This window comes from Notothenia rossii, assembly GCF_949606895.1.
Source record: "Notothenia rossii genome assembly, chromosome: 1".
NCBI classification, from domain to species: domain Eukaryota; kingdom Metazoa; phylum Chordata; class Actinopteri; order Perciformes; family Nototheniidae; genus Notothenia; species Notothenia rossii.
The window spans coordinates 7,471,720-7,480,196 of NC_136912.1; the positions used below are offsets into that span (position 1 = coordinate 7,471,720).

At 40.9% G+C, this 8,477-nt stretch overlaps 1 long non-coding RNA gene across 2 annotated transcripts; it reads left to right on the forward strand.

The window, feature by feature from the left end:
• Positions 1–3,846: 3,846 nt before the first annotated feature.
• LOC307013255 lies at positions 3,847–7,972 on the forward strand. 2 transcript variants are annotated; one of them, XR_013800905.1, is made up of 5 exons: positions 3,847–4,216; positions 4,781–4,861; positions 5,700–5,755; positions 6,539–6,947; positions 7,782–7,972. It is a non-coding gene; the product is annotated as an uncharacterized lncRNA (long non-coding RNA). The 2 variants fall into 2 exon arrangements; XR_013800904.1 differs by having other exon boundaries at positions 6,539–7,972.
• The last annotated feature ends 505 nt before the right edge of the window (positions 7,973–8,477 follow it).

Here is an 8,477-nt window from a genome sequence, read left to right on the forward strand (position 1 = left end):
CTTCGGCGGCACTCGATGACGTAGTATCCTTGAAATATTGGCTTGGAAGCCAGTTTCCTCGCGATTGAGAAACGGCCTCTGTTTTTGATGGCCTTGTGATGAGAACACCCTGCTGACTGACTTTTAGTGCGACCAGCAGCTTGACATATTTGGCTTTTCAATTCAATGGATTGGAATGAAATTGGATGCAGATATTGATCGCAACTAAATTATGTACCTCAATAATTTTGGTGATCTCATGACATTTCAAAGCCCTACCGGCAGTTCAAAGTGTTCTCATATTCTGTAAAATATCTCAAAGGATGAAGCCTATATGTGGCATTACATTTCATTTCATGGTTTTTAGAAGATGCACGTCCTCAACTGCCGTTCGTTTTTTCTTTTGTTGGATGCCATTCGATGAAAGTTGGTTCCCACATTCACGGCACCCTGAGGATGAATCTTAATAACTCTGTCTTTACATCATCATCAGTTCACAAACTTCTTGTTAAGCCAATGACATTCCCATCAGCCTCAGCTCTATGCTACAGTGCTTTTAGAATCATTTACCAAATCTTAGCATGCTTACACGCTAAACAAACATGGTAAACCTGTGACACATCCACATATCAGCAGTGTGTGCGGTACCAACACTCTGACATCAACCTAACAACATAGCTGCAGGGTGTATATGTATTAAAGTAATGTTAACGGTGAATGAAATGACTCTTTGGGGAGAATCAATGATTCTAATTGCAGCTCTTTTGGTTAAAGCATTAGAGGAGTCCCTTTAGGGGGTTGTTGGGTTGGGGGGTCGGCTTGTGTAATGGACTATCGGACCTCAAAATACATCTTGTCTTCTAGTTTTCCATTAAAATAATTTTCCCATTCTCCCAACAACGATTTGGAATTTAAAGTCCTCTATAATTGGGCCTATATTTTCTCGGGCCTGCCACGGCTGTGCTTATCAGCGAGGGGTAAGAATTAAGACCACATAGGGAACCAAATAACATTTTTTTGAAGCTGGGAGACTTAAGTAGAAAATTGGCTTAGCATGCAGATAGCAAAGTCAACAATGGGAACATATATCCCAGCTCGGAGTGATTGAAGTCGCTGTCTTTCTGAATAACAAAGTGTTTGATTTCCACCACGGCTCTTACATAAACTGCTAACTTGATTTCACACCCCGGATCTGAGGGTGACAACAAACACTTTAATTAGAGGAAGATGATGCGGGGAAGAAGAAGGGGGGGAAAGGTGATAGACGGAAACAAATCCTCAGCACACTCCAGACAGCCTTAATATACAGCCAGCAAAGCGAAATATAATAATTGTTCATATCTTATTATTTTTGTTCTCATTCTCCAGCTTGGAAATATGAATATTTTTGCATAGCTTATAGCGCGGCTGCTATCTCGCCCAAACCTACGTGGTTCATTTGCATTATGGAGGGTTTTTAGGGAGTCACAGGGTCCGAAGGGGGGTTTGTATGTGCCATAATTAGGCCTTTGTGCTTGAGAACGGGACCGGACAGTGTACCTGCAGCAGAGTGGCACCTTTCGGGCCGTTTAAAAAAAAATTTGAACACTTTATTTATTGGTTTTTCCCACACAAAACACATTAACAGGAGAAAACACAGACATGCAGGTATATAAATCAAAAAAGATGTGATCCGTTTTTTTTATAACGCCCAAGGTCAAAAACAGATACTCAAATGTAAAGTTACCATGCTGGAGGGAACGTGGAACAGCAGAAGCAGATCACTCACATGTATTTTGGAAATGTCACAACATAACAATGTTTTGGGGAATGGTTCACAAAGTAGTACTAAAGATAATCGGATATGATTTCCCCAAGAGTTTTATGATTCTTTATTTGGGTAATTGTACGGAAAATGATATACAACCAAGAAGAGATAGATGTTTAGTTAAAGTGTTGTTGATAGCCGGCAAGATCACAAGGAAATGGGGGCATGTGGATACCCAAGGACAATGGATGGAGATAGTAGAGGAAATCTACATAATGGAAAAACTGACACATCGGTTGAGACTATCAAAAATGGAAGACCAGCACAAAGGATGGACATGATATAGAGAAGAAGACAAACACACTGGACAAGATAATCCAGGAAACCATTGAGATTTAAACTCCTGTCAAGGGCTCCTTTGGACAGTCGTTTTTTATTTTCATTTTCATTTCATTTTTGAGTTGCCCGTTGGGCCTAAATATGTGGATGCAAATTTTTTTATTTTATTTGTAAGTCAAAGTGAAATAACAGTATGTACGTTTGGAATTCAGTGCAATTATTTTCAATAAAAACAAAGTATAAAAAAAACTAAAAAGATGACAAAACAATAATGATAATAACATAAAAAGACCATTACACTGGGATTCATAATGGAGGGATTATAAAGCTGCATTAGGAACCGGACTGTGTGACACACCCAAAATAATATATTTCTTAAAAATTAGGAATTTTTTGAAATATTCTGGTACATGGATATTTTCCCTAATTATATTGAGCTGTATTATTGTAATATGTAGGATGACCTTATATATATAACCCAACTGTAATTTTATTTTTCTCATACCTGTTATTTACGTTCCCAGTGTTATTATTGATTTGATTTCTATACGTTTTAATTTTCATATTCACATGTTGAATTTCTTGGATTTGAGACTTTCTACATGCTGTGACCCCTTGTTAAAGAAACTGTTCATCTAAATTGGAGTACTAATGGATGTACAGGGGAATGTGAGAAAATAACTAATAAAGAATAAGTTAAAAAAAAAAGACCGTTACAGTAATAGCAATGAAACACATTGACACCTTTAGGCCTTTTGAACCCGAGCCTCTCCACACCGCCAGATTAGCTCCTTTCACTAAGTAGTTGTTTTACGCTGATAAAACAGGAGAAAGAGAAAAGGTAATGAGAAACAGCTACACAATAAAGCACAAACCCCTTTCACTTGATCCTGCGGACGTTATTAAGCGATGTCTGAACTGATAAACGCCGTCCAATAAACGTGCCAATCAAGGCCTCCACCTTTCTCCGCGGCCCCAGAACCAAACGCCACCTCCGCCGCTCAGTTTGGGCTTTATTGGTCAGCAAATAATCAAAGCTTTTTCTTTTTCAGAGGGGATTAGAAAGGCGAAGCTTAGCCCGCTGGACCAGACACTAGCAGGGAGGGTTAGGGGTCTCCTTATCAGGGCCCGGCTGCCGGAGGAGCTCCGCTACAGGAGGACAGATTGCTTTCACTGTCGCCTGTCTGAGGGAAGAACAAAGACCCCGCGACGCCACCGCCATAATGCTCGGCTCTATGTATTCATTAGGATGAGCAGTGAGATCATACATCGCCCCCGCCTCCCCCAGCCTCCATCCTTTCTTCTTCTCCTCTTTTCATCCATCAATCTGGCCTCCATTAAACAGGGTTAATTTCTTGCTCGTAACCTGTTCTCTGTGATTGTGCTGGTTGTGAGGATGTGTGAACAGATACATGGAGCGTGTGTGAGATTCTTTCTGTGTGTTATGCTGATGAGGATGAGTGGCTTTCTGCCTCCTTACAGACTCAAACAAAACTTGCTAAAAGATACTTTTTTGATCAAATAAAGGCTGCTAAAACGCAATTCTCATCCCGTATTGCTGTTTTTGTTTACACTTGCTGAAGATGTTTTAAATATAAACAAACACGAATCTCATCGTAGGACCATACTTGCCAACCGTTAGACCTCAGAAATCGGGAGCATTTCAAAATGCAAAATTGGGGTACTTATTGTAGTTGTAAGTGCACTGCCTTGAGGCCTGTAGCACCGTCCTTGATGGAGCATATGTGTGGGCTGGACCTGTATTTTACAGGAAAGGAGTGAGCAGAGAGTAGAGTAGTTGTCGATTCTTGTTCTGTTTTCTGTGAATATCTGCCTCACCCTCTCAGACTTTGAGTTGCGCACGCTACTAAAGAGAAGTGTTACCATGGAAACCAAACAATGGTGTAGCTGTATTAAAGTCCGAGTGGAAACAGTCGTGTGTAAATCTGATTTTGTCAGAAATCGGGAGAAATATGACCCCGGGAGGAAACCGGAAGAGGGCAATGAAATCGGGAGTCTCCCGCGAAAATCGGGAGGGTTGACAAGTATGCATAGGACACATCCATCGATCTGGCCTCCTTTAAACGGGGTTCATTTCTTGCTCGTAACCTGTTCTCTGTGATTGTGCTGGTTGTGAGGTTATGTGAACAAGTACATGGAGTGTGTGTGTGTGTGTGTGTGTGTGTGTGTGTGTGTGTGTGTGTGTGTGTGTGTGTGTGTGTGTGTGGCTAGCATTACTATACTTGTGGGGACCTAAATCTGTTTACACAGTCACGTGTGGGGACTCGCCTCCCTTATGGGGACAAAATGGAGGGAATCATTCATTTGAGGGTGAAGATTTGGTTATGGTCATGGTTAGGATAAGTCTCCAGGAAATGCATGTAAGTCAATGTAATGTCCCCTGAAGTGATGTATACATGGTATGTGTTTGTGTGTGTGCGTGCGTGCGTGTGTGTGTGTGCACCTTTGCCTCATTGTGTGTCTTCATGTAACACAGTTTTCGTACAGTAAGAGCTTAAAGGACATCTTTGTAAACAGAGGGACTGTAAATGCTCTCGCTGGCGGCCATGTTGTTTCTCTTCTGACATCTAACCCCAATTTGAGTCACACTAATTCCACGTTTTGAATTTCACCTCTTTCTTTCTCTTTCTCTCTTCTCTCTTATTTGTCCTCCTGAGTCCCTTACTTTCGCCTCTTTTTCTCTCTGTGTTTTAGCGCCTCGGGGCTTTGGCTCGATTATTGGCGGAGAAGAAAGACAAAATAAAAGCGACATAAAGGAGCGAGCAGCCTGAGGAGGTGACTTGAAGTTTGGCGGACAAAGTGGCGCCAGGTCTCCGTCGCAGACACACCCACACCCACACACACACACACAGACACACACACACAGACACACACACACACACACACACACACACACACACACAGACCCACACACACACACACACACACCGCCACACACCCACACACACACACACACACACACACACACCGCCACAATCCAGCAGACTTCCTCAGATTCTCAAAGAGCTGACTGGGTCATGTGACATGTCGGGGAAAGTAACCGCTATTTGACCCACGCTGAGGTGTCATGGCCGACTTGTGTTTTTGGACGAGATCTGCTGATTAAGTCTGAAGATCTTCTGCAGGAAGTGTTGCAATATTTTTCTCGTCAAAGTCCTTCTTGTCAGGGTGTTTTAGAAATTCATGGAGAAAAATAAAATGTGAAGTTCATGAAAATGACTAGGACTCTTTAATTGGACTTTTTAATAATTATAACATTTGTTTGCACAGTTTACTCTAATTAGCACGATTGTATGAATACACAAGAAAAGCTTTTGCAGCATTTATGATAACATATGTAAGTAAATCACTTGCCTTCTTCTTTTCTGGTGTACAGTGTTTAATTATCCATCTGTATGAGGCATTTATATCCTGAATGTATAAGGGAAACCCATGTGAAGCTCCAGGTAAACACAACTAGTTTTCCTCGATTGACTTTATTAAATCAGATGCTCTCCAGTCCAGTCCACACTGGGGTTGTGGATGACAGATGTCTTGTCAGTGCACGTGCCTGGAATGTGTATTTACAGCCGACAGATGGTTGAACTCTCTCTGCTTCGTCTTGTGTGTGCAGACTCGTCGATGACGGAGGAAGAGAGCATCTGTCGGTGCCCTCGTCAGGACCAAGAGGTAAATCCAACATGGCCGCAGGACTCTCAGGGGGCAAGAGGTGACACGACGGCGTGTTGGGACGCATGTGAGAGGACAGCAGAGATGGCAAAAGTCCACACATCCTTTACTCAAGTAGAAGTACAGATACTCGTGTTTAAAAATACTCTGGTAAAAGTAGAAGTACTGACTAAACTTATTTACTCAAGTAAAAGTAAAGAGGCTTTGAAATGTACTTCAGTAAAAAGTACCCATAACTAGCAGATGTTTTAAAGAGTACCTGACCTCCCTTTATATGAATAGAACAATAATGTCATTGTTAGCTAATGAATGTTTCCATGGTGACCAACGGCAACATGACAATGTTTTCATTGGTCCCTCTTCTTTAGAGAAGACCAGGAAATGATGGATACACGGATCGTGTTCAAATCAATAGGTACGCAATGAATCTAAATAATAATGATCACGCGTCCAAACACACATTCAAACTAAAGGAACCAGTCTGTTTGGAAAATGTGAGCAGTAGAAAGTACAGGTATTTGTGTTCAACATGTAAGAAGTAGAAAGTACAGGTATTTGGGTTCAACATGTAAGAAGTAGAAAGTTCAGGTATTTGTGTTCAACATGTAAGAAGTAGAAAGTTCAGGTATTTGTGTTCAACATGTAAGAAGTCAAAGTAAAAAGTCCTCAGAAAAATAAGTAGTGGACTAAAGTACTGATACCAGAAGAATTTACTTAAGTACAGTAACGAAGTATTTGTACTCCACTACTTCCCACCACCAGACTTCTTCTTTTTTTTTAAAGGTCACACGCAGACAGAAAATACGTGAAGCGCTTCGGGCCTTCTGTCCCAGAGGACGAGGGCAGAGTTGAAGGGTTGAAAAGTTCATCAGCACCAGAAAAGAAAGGTGGGCGAGGCCGTCAGGCAACAGTCTGACATGAGGACATGAGGACAGGAGGCGGGGCAGGATTAGCCGGGCGAAGGTGAAGGAGACAAACAATAGGCGGAACAGAAGTGAGTGTTTTTACAGAGTAAACTGAGACGGGTTATGTTTCATGTGGGTTCGCTTCCAGCTGCTTAGTTTTCAGCGTTTATGAGCGATTTTTAAGTTGACATATTGTACGCTAAAGTTTTTCTCTTTTTTTTGGTGAAATTGTCCCAGGGCTCAAGTTGTGGTCGGTTATTTTCATTCAACAAAACTCTGTAAAACATGTAAGTTACAAAGCGTCTAGGTGTATGTTCTCAGGCACAATGTACACCTTGTTTGCTGCCAAATATCTGAAAATATGAAACATATAAATGCAATATTTGCAACCCACGGCTGCCAAAGGGTAGGGAACGCTTTGTGGTGAAAAGTGAGCCTGTTTATGAATTGAATATACTGCATATGTTGACCTGCCTGTGAAGAAGAAAGACCGAAACATGGCAAACTAAAAGAGCTCTTGAAGTCTGTATTTCTGATTACAAAACAACTGAAGACATTTAGATTATTTGAGAAAAATACATCTATACCAAAGAGAACTGTTTTGGACTGACAGGCAGTTTTCCTTTTTCATCGTTCTTGTATATAGAAATGTCTTGTTGACTAAATGTTGGGGAACAAAAGTTCACATCTGGGTAGTGGCTTTTTAAATTACAATTCTAACAGACAATGGGTCCAAAATGAGGGCGACTGTCATCATTACGTACCGTAGGAAGAGGCAACTTACTCGTCTGAAAACTAATGCCGATTACATAGAAGTCTATGAGAAAATGTCTGTACTTCTTCTCACTTGATTTATTGCCTCAGTTATTCATATCCATTATCCATTTTGTTTTGGAGTCTAAATTAATGAATAGCAATATTCTGGTCACCTAAAAAAAAAAATGTGTTCAATGTTTAGTTAATCTTCTGTGTCTCATGGTTCCAAATACCAACATGGCATCATCCAAAATGCCAAACTTTAAGCTTTAGCCACAAACAGTGGGTGACATCAGATTTATATATGGACTACGGTTTTATGTAGGAAACCCTTATCGTAGATGCATTTTATTCTAATCAATCAGATTGGAGGGAAGGCGTTGAGCTGCAGCGCTGTGACCCAGACTGACACAGCGATGTGATCTGAGGTGACAGACGGAGAATTCCTCACATTGTTGTGTTCATCTGAGGCCAAGGAGCTTTCAAGTCTCTGAGAGAGGAAGCACCTCCAGACGAGGAAGACTTTCACTCCAAGTCTTCACCAGAGATGGCAAAAGTACACACACCCTTTACTCAAGTAGAAGTAAAGATACTCGTGTTTAAAAATACTCTGGTGAAAGTAGAAGTACTGACTAAACTTCTTTACTCAAGTCAAAGTAAAGAGGCTTTGAAATGTACTTCAGTAAAAAGTACCCATAACTAGCAGCTGTTTTAAAGAGTACCTGACCTCCCTTTATATTAATAGAACAATAATGTCATTGTTAGCTAATGAATGTTTCCATGGTAATCAACGGCGACATGACAACGTTTTCATTGGTCCCTCTTCTTTAGAGAAGACCAGGAAATGATGGATACACGGATCGTGTTCAAATCAATAGGCACGCAATGACTCTAAATAATACTGATCACGCCACCAAACACACATTCAGACTAAAGGAACCAGCCTGTTTGGAAAATGAGAGAAGTAGAAAGTACAGGTATTTGAGTTCAACATGTGAGAAGTAGAAAGTACAGGTATTTGTGTTCAACATGTAAGAAGTAGAAAGTACAGATATTTGTGT